Consider the following 18,847-nt stretch of genomic DNA (forward strand, 5'->3'; position numbering starts at 1 on the left):
TTCACAGATTTTGTTGCCGCATATCCATGGCTCTTGAATGAGGGCTACGTCAAGTCCACCGGCAGCCAAGCGGACGGAAAGGTGTGCGGACGCAAGCTTAGAATGGTGTAGATAAATTGGGATCAGCTTTATATGAATCTGTCCGTTTCGTCTCCACCATCGTGACATCAACGTCCTCCTCCGTTGTCCCTCGTTGCCTCCTTCAGTACTCGTACTGAGATCAGCCCTATCGCGCAAGCCCCCTCTGTCTCCTATTAATGGCGGTCTTATCACTACCTCGCTTGCAGCTATGGCAGCAGTCGGGTTCACCTTCGTTGGTTTTTTGGGAGGACCGTCCTCCTTCTAAGATATATATGTATTATAATAAAATTTTCTCCATTTTTGGTCCCCAGTGAACTCGTTCATTACTGGAATGTACCTAAACAAACCCACTGCCATCCAATGATAAAGCCTGATTAATGATTCGACTAAGCCTCCGCACCACGACTAGGTGCCTACCTCGCGGAGGACTTCAATCAATAACTCTATAAATTTTGCAAAAACTACTCATTTATATTCTGGCACGTTAAATTTGAAAGATGTATACGATTTAGTAAAACGGAATCTTCCAATAATTAATATATTAGAATATGCCGATATGCATATATGTTACCTACAAGAAACAATTATAACAATATACTCGTACAAATATCCTATCCTCGAAACTAAATGTAGCCTATTTAATGTATATCCTCTAGCACATAAGCATGGTAAAATTAATTTAGACCCTAAAATCGCATCATGTAACGATTATCAAAGGATAACTAAATGTAAAAACTATATGAATAACTTTATTTGTAAATCAGAACCCTCAGACAATTGTACTATAAAAATATTTAAAAAAAACTCAGCACCATGCGGAACAATAAATCAAAATAATGCTCCACTCCACATTTTAGAGAATGGATATATTTTGACAGATTACGAGCACACTTGGAACAAAATCCATATCTCCGGCCCTAAATTGATGCATTTTAATGAATCCACAAACATCGATAATATCACATATTACAATCATCAACTACAACTCAGGGAAATCATACACAACCAAAATAACGAAAAACTTGAAGTACCCCGCATCCTTTCCTCAAGTTCGATATACAAATTCAGCAATATACAAAAACTCTCAACATTTTTGATACCTATTGAAGAAAATCCTGTACAGTTTACGTTCTTCATCGTAATGGGATTCTTTACCTTGGTAGTTATCACTAACGGTATGGTACAGCTCTGGCGATACTACGAAAATAGAAGAATGCTTAACAGACAAAGGCAAATTGAAGAATTATATGAAATCTAAATGACCCGTCTTCAAAAGCAACTTGTAGCAACACCATTGCTAGGACGCTACGTCTTAAGAAGGAGGGGAGTTAACGACATGGCCTCACTCTCTGCATTTCTAAACACTTCAGTTCATGGTCAACAGACATGCATTATCAAGTAAACAACATTAAGACAATAGGACTTGTTTTCACATGCATTATCATGAACTGCAACAATAGAAATTCGGTATCACCAAAACAAACCATAAACATTCAAATAGTTATCTACAAGTAAAAGTAAACAATACACAATCAGCAACGAATTATCTCAATGGGATAACAACCGCCGCATTTAAATAGTAAATATCAGTAAGATTTATGTAACAAGTTAGTCTTAAGAATATCGGAAATAAACACCCACCTCGGCGTTAAAATATAAGAAGATATTCTTTTTTCTCATATCGTGAAAACGATATTAGCTGTTGGCTCGTCCGTTCATTCTTGAACAAGCCATATCCTGCATTACAGAACAAAAATAAAAAATTCCCCGTTCCTAAAGAAGGAAAAAATTGGATTCCTGAAAAATCGGAATAATTATCCCTTAGAGCAACGTGATAAGCAATACGAACAGCACATCCTGAAAAAAAGACATCACACTGGAATCGCAAAGAAAGCGACAAGCAATCTTCAATTAATCACGTTTATCGTTGGACATAGACTCCGAAATGACTGCACAGGAAATCGCTAATCTAAGGGCACAAATCGCTGCTCGGACCACAGGACTCACTGAAACTAAACATAGATTGAGTTCTATCGCAACTTCTAACATCACATCACCAATCAATACCAGGACTGTACACCACATATCACCAATGAGTCACAAACTAACCTAGAAATTTTCAAAACGTGACCCATATTCACAGGCAATAAGAACCAATATCGTTCATGGAGAAAACGTGCCTGGGCACACATGGAAAATGTAAAGAATTACTCTACTACACCCACTTACTACACGGCACTCTCTATTATACATTCGAAAATTTTAAGAGAGGCGGCCGACATTTGAATTAACCACGACACCAAATTCCATTTTTATGATATAATAGACCATCTCGATTACACTTACGCGGACCAGAGACCACTGCATGTGTTGCTCAAAGAAATGAAGAGAATAAGGCAGGGAAAAAGAACCTTGGCAGAATTCCATTGCGAAGTCAGTAAGGGACTTAATCTTGCACTCAATAAAGTTGAGAGGGATAGCTCAGGAAATACATCACCTATGAAAGAGTATGCGAACAAGAAAGCTGTAAGGGCATTCATTCTTTGTCTGAACAGCAAATATACCGGCGACACCCTATATAGCCACAATCCAAATGACTTAGAAACCGCTTACGCTATCGCAAGTACGATATACCACGATAGCGTGAACTCACAATTCGACGTTCCGTAATATAATCAGCACAGATAATATAATAGTACATTGCAGTATCAAAACCAAGGCAGAAGATATTATGAGATACCACAAAGGTACTGACCCAACGTACAGGTGCAATGCAACTAAACTTCACCCAGGCAACAGCTCGAACCAATGGACGTAGATCCATCCCAACAAAACAGCTATGACCGCCAAATGCAAGGATTAGCTCCAAATAATCCATTTCGAGGAGATTCTCAAAAAAGAGACCGAAATCCTTCATCTCGTAACTACAACACACAACAGAAGGTGCAACGTGTGAATCAAACACGCGAAGAAAAAATGCAATCGCTTGCAGCAGAATACGGAAATGATTAATATGAAACAGGCAGTGTTTTTTTAAGGCGCATAAACGATTTGCGTGTCTGCAACGCCACTGCAGGGATACAGGCAAACTAATTAACATCCTGATCGACACTGGAGCAACCAACAAGTATATAAGTACAAAATGTAACTTCGGTGAGTCTATTTCCATAAAACCTGTAAAAGTGGAAACCCTTCACGGTTATTCAATAACAAAATCAAAAAAATTGCAACACTATTAGAACATAATATCACATTTTTTGAAACAGATGCATAAGAAGAATTTTATATGCTTCTGGGTGAACAGGGACTTAGAAAAATAAAAGCAGAGATCGACCTTTTCGAGTACAAGCTCAGTTATAAGTATAGGGCCAGGAAAGAAAGTGAATCTGTACCAAAAATAAATTATACAGTTAATAGTGAAAAGTATTATATATTGCAGAAATTGAAAAACGTATGCAAAAAAAATGAAGTCACAAACAAAGTGCTACCTTATATATTACTATCGCGATACAAGCTACCATTAGAACGAAATCCGAAGATTCTATTTGAACCAAGCAATATCCGTACCCTATGTCGGATAATGACTTCATTAGCACAGAAATCAAGAAACTTTTAAAAAATGAAATAATTCAACCAAGCAAAAGTTCGTACAACTCTCCCATTTGGACAGTCGCTAAAAAAGGTACCGATGAACAAGGGAAGCCTAAGCGCAGAATGGTCACAGACTTTCAGTAGCTAAACACTCAAAATATCACAGATAGATACCCCATACCTGATGTGACTATGACTATATAGAGTTTTGGTATTGCAAAAGTATTTACAAAGTTAGATTTAGAATCAGGCTTCCATCAGATTCTTATTTATGAGTCCGACAGGGAAAAAACTGCCTTTAGTGTAAATGGAGCCATATAGGAAATTCTTCGCATCCCTTTCGGTCTGAAAAATTCTCCTTCTTTTTTCAAAGATGCGTAGACTATATCCTTAGACCATATATCGGCAAGTTGGCTTACGTTTATAAAGATGGTGTTCTCATTTATTCTTCTTCTCCTGAAGAACATATCGAACACATTCGCATAATTATAAATGTGCTTCACCAAGCCTACATGAAGATATCTAATGAGAATTCTCACTTTTTCTAAGACTCTGTGGAATACTTAGGTCACATAATTAAATACAACAGGATCACAGAAGACCCTACAAAAATACAAGCTATTAAAGATTTTCGTATTCCCATAACACTGAAGGAACTCAGATCTTTCCTATGCCTCGCTAGTTATTATAGGAAATTCATACAGAATTTTGCAGCCATTGTCGAACCACTCACTACATTCCTCAGAGGAGAAAACGGTGGCATATCCAAAAATCAAAGCGCAATAATAAAAATCACCTTAGACGAACCTGAACTAGAAGCGCTGAAAAAAATTAAAGTGGAACTGCTAGCTCAGGTTGAACTCTTTCAACCCAATTTTAATAAACCCTACGAATTAACCACAGATGCTAGCAATTACGCTATAGGAGCTGTATTATCGCAAAACCGGAAACCCATATCATTTATTTCGCGAACACTTAGCCAACCAGAACAGAATTACTCCACGAATGAAAAAGAGTTACTCGCAATTGTTTGGTCACTACAGAAACTACGTAACTACTTGTATGGTATATTTGATTTAACAAATTACACTGTTCACCAATCTTTAATCTTCTCCATATCAGAAAAAAAATCCAATACAAAATAAAGAGATGGAAAAATTTCATTGAAGAATACGGTGCAAAACTTGTTTACAAACCCGGACATCAGAACGTTGTTGCTGATGCACTTTCCCGCCAGCTAATAAACACTTTACATTCTGATAACTCCCAACATTCAGCACAAAGTTCCCCAACACAAAAACTCAAACGCGTAAAGCAATCGTTAATCAAATTGTTATAAAACAGTAAGACCAGAACCTCGTCGAAATATCCTCACAAAATATATTTTCTAACAGCCAGCATACGCTTTTTTTAACACCAAAACTGAATTGCTAGACAGACTATAAAATATAATTAAACCAAAGGTAACTAATAAATCATATAGGACACACTCAAACGTGCTCACAGAAACTACAAAAATAACGCACGGGAAATTTCGATCGGACACTACTGGCCAATCATGCGTGACGTTTGTAAACACGAAGTACAGGACTGCAAAATTTGCCTCACAAATAAGTATGAACGCCGGCCAAATAAACAACCAATAGGTTCAGCACCAGTGCCGAACAAGGTAGACGAATACATACACTTAAGCTGATTTTTTATGATATATATTTACATTAGTTCAACCGACAAATACTCAAAATTCTGCCATTTGAGAAAAATACCATCAAAAAAGGACATATATAAATACGTTGACGAGATACTATTTCAAATAAGCCCAAACGCAAAGTTTGTAGTGACGAATCAACATTTACCGACTACAAATAACGCATACCAAAACTCCAGCCTATCATTCGACAACTAACGGTCAAGTTGAACGAACGCACAGTACCATAATAGAACTCGCGAAAGTCTTAGCACATCAACACTGTTCGGCACCTGACGAACAGATATTTGGAGCAGTCCGACAATACAACAAAACAATCCATTCGGCAACCAACGAGAGACCCGAGGACGTGTTTTTCAATCAAAGGGGGTCTTCAACAAGCGTCTTCAAAAAAAAACCAAGCGAGAGTTTTGCGATACCACAACCGCAATCGCAAACAGCTGAACTACGAGTACAAAGAAGGAGACGTCGTATATTCAAAGACGCATAGAAGGAGCAAAAACGTAAAAAAATACGCCAAACATATCGTCAAAAAAGACAACGGTGATACAATAACCACCAATAAAAGAGTTATTATACATAAGGACAGTATCAGAGTAAAGGCATGTACATATGTAATAATATTTACCTTACTTTTCTCTAACGTACTTTGCGATAATATATTATAATAGATTTAGCCAATAGGAAATATGTACTAGTAGAAGCAGATCCTGTTTACATTTATCAAGACGCAACCTTCTTGTGTCACATATCTAATTTCTCAAAAATAATCGTGCCATACGAAAGAATAATGAAATCTGCATATAATTTAGAAACCAACCTGAAACTCAAATTTTAATGAACAAAATCGAAACCCTGAAAACTCAACTCATTCCAAATATTTACCATATAGACCAAAGATCACTTAACTTTCTTAGCTCCATGTTAAAATTTATCATTGTCACACCAGACCATGATGACCTCGTAGAAATCAAAACTACACTTAATATGCTAATAGAAAATAATAATAAGCAAAGAACAATTAATTCACAGTTCGAGAGAATACTCGAAGCCCTCGATCCCAAAGCAATAACCAAAAACATTGTTATAGCAGAAGTTTATAATGAACTTCAATCAATAGGTTAGGTTAGGTTAGGTTAGGTTATGGTGGTAGTCGGTCCATATGACCAACTCACTTAGACCTCACAGGTCCGTTGTGATACCACTGTATGACACGGGAACCTTGTTTAATTATGTACTTTCATGAAACCATTTTGAGGCTCTTATGAAGCGCAGGATTGGTCTAATCCCCACGCCAGATAGTTCTGTAAGAGAATTGAGAAAGTGTTTACCTAGAAAACCTGCTCTGATTTTAGCTAAGGCTGGAGAATTGCAAAGGAAGTACTCGTTCCTCCTCTTCATCTCTACAACTTCTACAATATTCATTGGAGAATACTCGTAGTCTCAAGGAATGCCTTCCAAATAGCCAGTGGCCGGTGACACAAGCCACGACCATCGAGATATCTTCTCTTGAGAGGCTAAGCAATTCCTTTGTCCTTTGCTTTTTTATTTGCGGCCATAGTAGCCTGGCTGTTACACATGTATTTTCATCTTCCCATGACCTATTGGCCTCTTGGTTAATGTTGTTTTTATTATTAATTTACTCGTGGCCAAAGGCATTCCAATGGTACTTTTATCACGGAACAGTTGAAGAGCAGTACCTTTTCTGGCTAGCTTATCAGCTCTAAAGTTTTCCTCAATATCTCTGTGTCCCGGAGGCCAAATAAGGCTGACCTTGAATACGACGCTAATATCATTTAGGGCTGCTCGGAATTTCTGTGCAACATTTGATCTTAGTATAGAAGCATTCATTGATTTAATGGCCGCTTGACTATGCGAGGCGGTGGCCACATTTTCCCCTACGAGATTTAGTGTAGGCAAATTGATTAGCACTTCTAGCGCTTTGTTTGGGGTAGTCCTTAAAGCACCAGAGATGCATAAAAGAGCTGTTCTTTTGACCTTACTCATGATTTTAGCGTAACTCGCCTTTAGAGCAGATGACCACCATATATTAAGATTGGTCTAACTACCGAATTATATAGCCAATAAGTAACGGGAGGTGTTAACCCCCAGTTAATACCGACCGCTTTTTTGCTAGTATATAATGCAACCTTGGCCTTATTTATTCTTTCCTCAGTATTAGGTTTCCATGTGAGTTTCCTATATAATATGAGTCCTAAGTACTTGACATTCTCTCTCAAAGGAATGTCCACACCCTTAAAAACCAGCGGGGAGATTATAGGAAGCCTATGTTTCCTTGTGAAGAGAATTATTTCAGTTTTTGCGGGACTTATAGCGAGCCCCCTACTCTCAATCCAGCTCCTAAGCGTGGCCATGTTAGAGCGCAGAATGTCCATGAGGGTGTTAGGATAGCTGCCTTTAACACCCCCTCTCTCCGCCAAAATCCAGAGGAAAGGGGAGAGGACACCACCTTGAGGTGTGCCTCGGCAGACCTGTTTGCTTAGAGTAGTGCTGCCTAAATTTGCCGTTACTTTCTTTCTGACGAGTATTGCTTCTATCAGGGCAATAAAGTGTGGTTCCACTCCAATGTTTTCTAAAGCATCTACGATAGCGCTCGCCTTTATATTGTTGAAAACGCCTTCTATATATACGGAGGCAACCATGGCAAACTCTTTATCTGATAAACATTTTTTCAGCAAACCCGACAAGCGAGTGTAAGGCGGTTTCTGTAGATTTCCCCTTAGTGTAGGCATGCTGCGCCGAGGAGAACTTATTTTTTGGTATAGCGCTCCGTATGTACTCGTCCACTATCCTCTCTAGAATTTTGAGGAGGAAAGACTTAAGACTAACTGGTCAGAAGTTTTTGGGGTTAGTGTGTGAGGACCTGTCTGCCTTGGGTATGAAAAAGACTTTTGTCTCTCTCCATCCTAGCGGAATGTAGCCCATGTTTAGACAACTTCTAATGATAATTTTAATAAACGGGGAGGCAATATTCTTGGAGTTCTATGGTATTTTTGTAGCTAGGTTTGTTGCTTGGTTCACCAAGGTGGTTTAGACTTTCCTCTGGGCCTGACAGGCGGCTACTAAAGAGATATTCATTGCTTTTTTTTACCTGATTAAACAATTTATCCAGCTTCCCACATGTAGTGGGGTCTTTGGGGGCTATCTTTGGCAGTAAAGTTTTTAGTTCATTATTGTAAACTCCCCAGTCGGTTTTTCGTATACATATTTCTAAACTTACCGACTTGAGGGGATCTAATGTCGATTTCAAATTCGATGTATCGATGGTCTGACAACGAATTTTCGTTTGAAACGCGCCATCTCTTAACGTAGTTGGAAAACATGTCGGAAGCCAGGGTGATATCCAGGACTTCCTCTCTATTCATTGTCACAAAGATCGGCTCTGAGCCTAAATTCAACACACTAATTTTGCTTTCTAGAATAAAGTCAAGTAAAAACTCACCTCTAGCGTTAGTGTCGCTACTCCCCCACAGGGTGTTATGTGCATATGCGTCGCAGGAGACAACCAGGTGTTTCTTCTTCAGAGCTGCCTCTTTCACGAGCACCCGAACCTCTTCCTGAATATATTGATATTATTTCTAGCTAAAATGCAGCTGCGGATCTTACCTGTGTTTTGTACAGTAATGAGTTTGAATCTCTTCCCTCCGAGTTCACAGATTTTGTTGCCGCATATCCATGGCTCTTGAATGAGGGCTACGTCAAGTCCACCGGCAGCCAAGCGGACGGAAAGGTGTGCGGACGCAAGCTTAGAATGGTGTAGATAAATTGGGATCAGCTTTATATGAATCTGTCCGTTTCGTCTCCACCATCGTGACATCAACGTCCTCCTCCGTTGTCCCTCGTTGCCTCCTTCAGTACTCGTACTGAGATCAGCCCTATCGCGCAAGCCCCCTCTGTCTCCTATTAATGGCGGTCTTATCACTACCTCGCTTGCAGCTATGGCAGCAGTCGGGTTCACCTTCGTTGGTTTTTTGGGAGGACCGTCCTCCTTCTAAGATATATATGTATTATAATAAAATTTTCTCCATTTTTGGTCCCCAGTGAACTCGTTCATTACTGGAATGTACCTAAACAAACCCACTGCCATCCAATGATAAAGCCTGATTAATGATTCGACTAAGCCTCCGCACCACGACTAGGTGCCTACCTCGCGGAGGACTTCAATCAATAACTCTATAAATTTTGCAAAAACTACTCATTTATATTCTGGCACGTTAAATTTGAAAGATGTATACGATTTAGTAAAACGGAATCTTCCAATAATTAATATATTAGAATATGCCGATATGCATATATGTTACCTACAAGAAACAATTATAACAATATACTCGTACAAATATCCTATCCTCGAAACTAAATGTAGCCTATTTAATGTATATCCTCTAGCACATAAGCATGGTAAAATTAATTTAGACCCTAAAATCGCATCATGTAACGATTATCAAAGGATAACTAAATGTAAAAACTATATGAATAACTTTATTTGTAAATCAGAACCCTCAGACAATTGTACTATAAAAATATTTAAAAAAAACTCAGCACCATGCGGAACAATAAATCAAAATAATGCTCCACTCCACATTTTAGAGAATGGATATATTTTGACAGATTACGAGCACACTTGGAACAAAATCCATATCTCCGGCCCTAAATTGATGCATTTTAATGAATCCACAAACATCGATAATATCACATATTACAATCATCAACTACAACTCAGGGAAATCATACACAACCAAAATAACGAAAAACTTTAAGTACCCCGCATCCTTTCCTCAAGTTCGATATACAAATTCAGCAATATACAAAAACTCTCAACATTTTTGATACCTATTGAAGAAAATCCTGTACAGTTTACGTTCTTCATCGTAATGGGATTCTTTACCTTGGTAGTTATCACTAACGGTATGGTACAGCTCTGGCGATACTACGAAAATAGAAGAATGCTTAACAGACAAAGGCAAATTGAAGAATTATATGAAATCTAAATGACCCGTCTTCAAAAGCAACTTGTAGCAACACCATTGCTAGGACGCTACGTCTTAAGAAGGAGGGGAGTTAACGACATGGCCTCACTCTCTGCATTTCTAAACACTTCAGTTCATGGTCAACAGACATGCATTATCAAGTAAACAACATTAAGACAATAGGACTTGTTTTCACATGCATTATCATGAACTGCAACAATAGAAATTCGGTATCACCAAAACAAACCATAAACATTCAAATAGTTATCTACAAGTAAAAGTAAACAATACACAATCAGCAACGAATTATCTCAATGGGATAACAACCGCCGCATTTAAATAGTAAATATCAGTAAGATTTATGTAACAAGTTAGTCTTAAGAATATCGGAAATAAACACCCACCTCGGCGTTAAAATATAAGAAGATATTCTTTTTTCTCATATCGTGAAAACGATATTAGCTGTTGGCTCGTCCGTTCATTCTTGAACAAGCCATATCCTGCATTACAGAACAAAAATAAAAAATTCCCCGTTCCTAAAGAAGGAAAAAATTGGATTCCTGAAAAATCGGAATAATTATCCCTTAGAGCAACGTGATAAGCAATACGAACAGCACATCCTGAAAAAAAGACATCACACTGGAATCGCAAAGAAAGCGACAAGCAATCTTCAATTAATCACGTTTATCGTTGGACATAGACTCCGAAATGACTGCACAGGAAATCGCTAATCTAAGGGCACAAATCGCTGCTCGGACCACAGGACTCACTGAAACTAAACATAGATTGAGTTCTATCGCAACTTCTAACATCACATCACCAATCAATACCAGGACTGTACACCACATATCACCAATGAGTCACAAACTAACCTAGAAATTTTCAAAACGTGACCCATATTCACAGGCAATAAGAACCAATATCGTTCATGGAGAAAACGTGCCTGGGCACACATGGAAAATGTAAAGAATTACTCTACTACACCCACTTACTACACGGCACTCTCTATTATACATTCGAAAATTTTAAGAGAGGCGGCCGACATTTGAATTAACCACGACACCAAATTCCATTTTTATGATATAATAGACCATCTCGATTACACTTACGCGGACCAGAGACCACTGCATGTGTTGCTCAAAGAAATGAAGAGAATAAGGCAGGGAAAAAGAACCTTGGCAGAATTCCATTGCGAAGTCAGTAAGGGACTTAATCTTGCACTCAATAAAGTTGAGAGGGATAGCTCAGGAAATACATCACCTATGAAAGAGTATGCGAACAAGAAAGCTGTAAGGGCATTCATTCTTTGTCTGAACAGCAAATATACCGGCGACACCCTATATAGCCACAATCCAAATGACTTAGAAACCGCTTACGCTATCGCAAGTACGATATACCACGATAGCGTGAACTCACAATTCGACGTTCCGTAATATAATCAGCACAGATAATATAATAGTACATTGCAGTATCAAAACCAAGGCAGAAGATATTATGAGATACCACAAAGGTACTGACCCAACGTACAGGTGCAATGCAACTAAACTTCACCCAGGCAACAGCTCGAACCAATGGACGTAGATCCATCCCAACAAAACAGCTATGACCGCCAAATGCAAGGATTAGCTCCAAATAATCCATTTCGAGGAGATTCTCAAAAAAGAGACCGAAATCCTTCATCTCGTAACTACAACACACAACAGAAGGTGCAACGTGTGAATCAAACACGCGAAGAAAAAATGCAATCGCTTGCAGCAGAATACGGAAATGATTAATATGAAACAGGCAGTGTTTTTTTAAGGCGCATAAACGATTTGCGTGTCTGCAACGCCACTGCAGGGATACAGGCAAACTAATTAACATCCTGATCGACACTGGAGCAACCAACAAGTATATAAGTACAAAATGTAACTTCGGTGAGTCTATTTCCATAAAACCTGTAAAAGTGGAAACCCTTCACGGTTATTCAATAACAAAATCAAAAAAATTGCAACACTATTAGAACATAATATCACATTTTTTGAAACAGATGCATAAGAAGAATTTTATATGCTTCTGGGGGAACAGGGACTTAGAAAAATAAAAGCAGAGATCGACCTTTTCGAGTACAAGCTCAGTTATAAGTATAGGGCCAGGAAAGAAAGTGAATCTGTACCAAAAATAAATTATACAGTTAATAGTGAAAAGTATTATATATTGCAGAAATTGAAAAACGTATGCAAAAAAAATGAAGTCACAAACAAAGTGCTACCTTATATATTACTATCGCGATACAAGCTACCATTAGAACGAAATCCGAAGATTCTATTTGAACCAAGCAATATCCGTACCCTATGTCGGATAATGACTTCATTAGCACAGAAATCAAGAAACTTTTAAAAAATGAAATAATTCAACCAAGCAAAAGTTCGTACAACTCTCCCATTTGGACAGTCGCTAAAAAAGGTACCGATGAACAAGGGAAGCCTAAGCGCAGAATGGTCACAGACTTTCAGTAGCTAAACACTCAAAATATCACAGATAGATACCCCATACCTGATGTGACTATGACTATATAGAGTTTTGGTATTGCAAAAGTATTTACAAAGTTAGATTTAGAATCAGGCTTCCATCAGATTCTTATTTATGAGTCCGACAGGGAAAAAACTGCCTTTAGTGTAAATGGAGCCATATAGGAAATTCTTCGCATCCCTTTCGGTCTGAAAAATTCTCCTTCTTTTTTCAAAGATGCGTAGACTATATCCTTAGACCATATATCGGCAAGTTGGCTTACGTTTATAAAGATGGTGTTCTCATTTATTCTTCTTCTCCTGAAGAACATATCGAACACATTCGCATAATTATAAATGTGCTTCACCAAGCCTACATGAAGATATCTAATGAGAATTCTCACTTTTTCTAAGACTCTGTGGAATACTTAGGTCACATAATTAAATACAACAGGATCACAGAAGACCCTACAAAAATACAAGCTATTAAAGATTTTCGTATTCCCATAACACTGAAGGAACTCAGATCTTTCCTATGCCTCGCTAGTTATTATAGGAAATTCATACAGAATTTTGCAGCCATTGTCAAACCACTCACTACATTCCTCAGAGGAGAAAACGGTGGCATATCCAAAAATCAAAGCGCAATAATAAAAATCACCTTAGACGAACCTGAACTAGAAGCGCTGAAAAAAATTAAAGTGGAACTGCTAGCTCAGGTTGAACTCTTTCAACCCAATTTTAATAAACCCTACGAATTAACCACAGATGCTAGCAATTACGCTATAGGAGCTGTATTATCGCAAAACCGGAAACCCATATCATTTATTTCGCGAACACTTAGCCAACCAGAACAGAATTACTCCACGAATGAAAAAGAGTTACTCGCAATTGTTTGGTCACTACAGAAACTACGTAACTACTTGTATGGTATATTTGATTTAACAAATTACACTGTTCACCAATCTTTAATCTTCTCCATATCAGAAAAAAAATCCAATACAAAATAAAGAGATGGAAAAATTTCATTGAAGAATACGGTGCAAAACTTGTTTACAAACCCGGACATCAGAACGTTGTTGCTGATGCACTTTCCCGCCAGCTAATAAACACTTTACATTCTGATAACTCCCAACATTCAGCACAAAGTTCCCCAACACAAAAACTCAAACGCGTAAAGCAATCGTTAATCAAATTGTTATAAAACAGTAAGACCAGAACCTCGTCGAAATATCCTCACAAAATATATTTTCTAACAGCCAGCATACGCTTTTTTTAACACCAAAACTGAATTGCTAGACAGACTATAAAATATAATTAAACCAAAGGTAACTAATAAATCATATAGGACACACTCAAACGTGCTCACAGAAACTACAAAAATAACGCACGGGAAATTTCGATCGGACACTACTGGCCAATCATGCGTGACGTTTGTAAACACGAAGTACAGGACTGCAAAATTTGCCTCACAAATAAGTATGAACGCCGGCCAAATAAACAACCAATAGGTTCAGCACCAGTGCCGAACAAGGTAGACGAATACATACACTTAAGCTGATTTTTTATGATATATATTTACATTAGTTCAACCGACAAATACTCAAAATTCTGCCATTTGAGAAAAATACCATCAAAAAAGGACATATATAAATACGTTGACGAGATACTATTTCAAATAAGCCCAAACGCAAAGTTTGTAGTGACGAATCAACATTTACCGACTACAAATAACGCATACCAAAACTCCAGCCTATCATTCGACAACTAACGGTCAAGTTGAACGAACGCACAGTACCATAATAGAACTCGCGAAAGTCTTAGCACATCAACACTGTTCGGCACCTGACGAACAGATATTTGGAGCAGTCCGACAATACAACAAAACAATCCATTCGGCAACCAACGAGAGACCCGAGGACGTGTTTTTCAATCAAAGGGGGTCTTCAACAAGCGTCTTCAAAAAAAAACCAAGCGAGAGTTTTGCGATACCACAACCGCAATCGCAAACAGCTGAACTACGAGTACAAAGAAGGAGACGTCGTATATTCAAAGACGCATAGAAGGAGCAAAAACGTAAAAAAATACGCCAAACATATCGTCAAAAAAGACAACGGTGATACAATAACCACCAATAAAAGAGTTATTATACATAAGGACAGTATCAGAGTAAAGGCATGTACATATGTAATAATATTTACCTTACTTTTCTCTAACGTACTTTGCGATAATATATTATAATAGATTTAGCCAATAGGAAATATGTACTAGTAGTAGCAGATCCTGTTTACATTTATCAAGACGCAACCTTCTTGTGTCACATATCTAATTTCTCAAAAATAATCGTGCCATACGAAAGAATAATGAAATCTGCATATAATTTAGAAACCAACCTGAAACTCAAATTTTAATGAACAAAATCGAAACCCTGAAAACTCAACTCATTCCAAATATTTACCATATAGACCAAAGATCACTTAACTTTCTTAGCTCCATGTTAAAATTTATCATTGTCACACCAGACCATGATGACCTCGTAGAAATCAAAACTACACTTAATATGCTAATAGAAAATAATAATAAGCAAAGAACAATTAATTCACAGTTCGAGAGAATACTCGAAGCCCTCGATCCCAAAGCAATAACCAAAAACATTGTTATAGCAGAAGTTTATAATGAACTTCAATCAATAGGTTAGGTTAGGTTAGGTTAGGTTATGGTGGTAGTCGGTCCATATGACCAACTCACTTAGACCTCACAGGTCCGTTGTGATACCACTGTACGACACGGGAACCTTGTTTAATTATGTACTTTCATGAAACCATTTTGAGGCTCTTATGAAGCGCAGGATTGGTCTAATCCCCACGCCAGATAGTTCTGTAAGAGAATTGAGAAAGTGTTTACCTAGAAAACCTGCTCTGATTTTAGCTAAGGCTGGAGAATTGCAAAGGAAGTACTCGTTCCTCCTCTTCATCTCTACAACTTCTACAATATTCATTGGAGAATACTCGTAGTCTCAAGGAATGCCTTCCAAATAGCCAGTGGCCGGTGACACAAGCCACGACCATCGAGATATCTTCTCTTGAGAGGCTAAGCAATTCCTTTGTCCTTTGCTTTTTTATTTGCGGCCATAGTAGCCTGGCTGTTACACATGTATTTTCATCTTCCCATGACCTATTGGCCTCTTGATTAATGTTGTTTTTATTATTAATTTACTCGTGGCCAAAGGCATTCCAATGGTACTTTTATCACGGAACAGTTGAAGAGCAGTACCTTTTCTGGCTAGCTTATCAGCTCTAAAGTTTTCCTCAATATCTCTGTGTCCCGGAGGCCAAATAAGGCTGACCTTGAATACGACGCTAATATCATTTAGGGCTGCTCGGAATTTCTGTGCAACATTTGATCTTAGTATAGAAGCATTCATTGATTTAATGGCCGCTTGACTATCCGAGGCGGTGGCCACATTTTCCCCTACGAGATTTAGTGTAGGCAAATTGATTAGCACTTCTAGCGCTTTGTTTGGGGTAGTCCTAAAGCACCTTACTCATGATTTTAGCGTAACTCGCCTTTAGAGCAGATGACCACCATACATTAAGATTGGTCTAACTACCGAATTATATAGCCAATAAGTAACGGGAGGTGTTAACCCCCAGTTAATACCGACCGCTTTTTTGCTAGTATATAATGCAACCTTGGCCTTATTTATTCTTTCCTCAGTATTAGGTTTCCATGTGAGTTTCCTATATAATATGAGTCCTAAGTACTTGACATTCTCTCTCAAAGGAATGTCCACACCCTTAAAAACCAGCGGGGAGATTATAGGAAGCCTATGTTTCCTTGTGAAGAGAATTATTTCAGTTTTTGCGGGACTTATAGCGAGCCCCCTACTCTCAATCCAGCTCCTAAGCGTGGCCATGTTAGAGCGCAGAATGTCCATGAGGGTGTTAGGATAGCTGCCTTTAACACCCCCTCTCTCCGCCAAAATCCAGAGGAAAGGGGAGAGGACACCACCTTGAGGTGTGCCTCGGCAGACCTGTTTGCTTAGAGTAGTGCTGCCTAAATTTGCCGTTACCTTCTTTCTGACGAGTATTGCTTCTATCAGGGCAATAACGTGTGGTTCCACTCCAATGTTTTCTAAAGCATCTACGATAGCGCTCGCCTTTATATTGTTGAAAACGCCTTCTATATATACGGAGGCAACCATGGCAAACTCTTTATCTGATAAACATTTTTTCAGCAAACCCGACAAGCGAGTGTAAGGCGGTTTCTGTAGATTTCCCCTTAGTGTAGGCATGCTGCGCCGAGGAGAACTTATTTTTTGGTATAGCGCTCCGTATGTACTCGTCCACTATCCTCTCTAGAATTTTGAGGAGGAAAGACTTAAGACTAACTGGTCAGAAGTTTTTGGGGTTAGTGTGTGAGGACCTGTCTGCCTTGGGTATGAAAAAGACTTTTGTCTCTCTCCATCCTAGCGGAATGTAGCCCATGTTTAGACAACTTCTAATGATAATTTTAATAAACGGGGAGGCAATATTCTTGGAGTTCTATGGTATTTTTGTAGCTAGGTTTGTTGCTTGGTTCACCAAGGTGGTTTAGACTTTCCTCTGGGCCTGACAGGCGGCTACTAAAGAGATATTCATTGCTTTTTTTTACCTGATTAAACAATTTATCCAGCTTCCCACATGTAGTGGGGTCTTTGGGGGCTATCTTTGGCAGTAAAGTTTTTAGTTCATTATTGTAAACTCCCCAGTCGGTTTTTCGTATACATATTTCTAAACTTACCGACTTGAGGGGATCTAATGTCGATTTCAAATTCGATGTATCGATGGTCTGACAACGAATTTTCGTTTGAAACGCGCCATCTCTTAACGTAGTTGGAAAACATGTCGGAAGCCAGGGTGATATCCAGGACTTCCTCTCTATTCATTGTCACAAAGATCGGCTCTGAGCCTAAATTCAACACACTAATTTTGCTTTCTAGAATAAAGTCAAGTAAAAACTCACCTCTAGCGTTAGTGTCGCTACTCCCCCACAGGGTGTTATGTGCATATGCGTCGCAGGAGACAACCAGGTGTTTCTTCTTCAGAGCTGCCTCTTTCACGAGCACCCGAACCTCTTCCTGAATATATTGATACTATTTCTAGCTAAAATGCAGCTGCGGATCTTACCTGTGTTTTGTACAGTAATGAGTTTGAATCTCTTCCCTCCGAGTTCACAGATTTTGTTGCCGCATATCCATGGCTCTTGAATGAGGGCTACGTCAAGTCCACCGGCAGCCAAGCGGACGGAAAGGTGTGCGGACGCAAGCTTAGAATGCTGTAGATAAATTGGGATCAGCTTTATATGAATCTGTCCGTTTCGTCTCCACCATCGTGACATCAACGTCCTCCTCCGTTGTCCCTCGTTGCCTCCTTCAGTACTCGTACTGAGATCAGCCCTATCGCGCAAGCCCCCTCTGTCTCCTATTAATGGCGGTCTTATCACTACCTCGCTTGCAGCTATGGCAGCAGTCGGGTTCACCTTCGTTGGTTTTTTGGGAGGACCGTCCTCCTTCTAAGATATATATGTATTATAATAAAATTTTCTCCATTTTTGGTCCCCAGTGAACTCGTTCATTACTGGAATGTACCTAAACAAACCCACTGCCATCCAATGATAAAGCCTGATTAATGATTCGACTAAGCCTCCGCACCACGGCTAGGTGCCTACCTCACGGAGGACTTCAATCAATAACACTATAAATTTTGCAAAAACTACTCATTTATATTCTGGCACGTTAAATTTGAAAGATGTATACGATTTAGTAAAACGGAATCTTCCAATAATTAATATATTAGAATATGCCGATATGCATATATGTTACCTACAAGAAACAATTATAACAATATACTCGTACAAATATCCTATCCTCGAAACTAAATGTAGCCTATTTAATGTATATCCTCTAGCACATAAGCATGGTAAAATTAATTTAGACCCTAAAATCGCAT

The 18,847-nt window shown here is 38.6% G+C and overlaps 2 pseudogenes; both read left to right on the forward strand.

Annotated features, from left to right (window-relative positions):
- The first annotated feature begins 2,463 nt into the window (after positions 1–2,463).
- Positions 2,464–3,174, forward strand: LOC129250397 (uncharacterized; annotated as a pseudogene).
- Positions 3,175–11,513: 8,339 nt separating this feature from the next.
- On the forward strand, positions 11,514–12,224 carry LOC129250398 (uncharacterized; annotated as a pseudogene).
- The last annotated feature ends 6,623 nt before the right edge of the window (positions 12,225–18,847 follow it).

This window comes from Anastrepha obliqua, chromosome 6, assembly GCF_027943255.1.
Source record: "Anastrepha obliqua isolate idAnaObli1 chromosome 6, idAnaObli1_1.0, whole genome shotgun sequence".
Lineage (NCBI taxonomy): Eukaryota > Metazoa > Arthropoda > Insecta > Diptera > Tephritidae > Anastrepha > Anastrepha obliqua.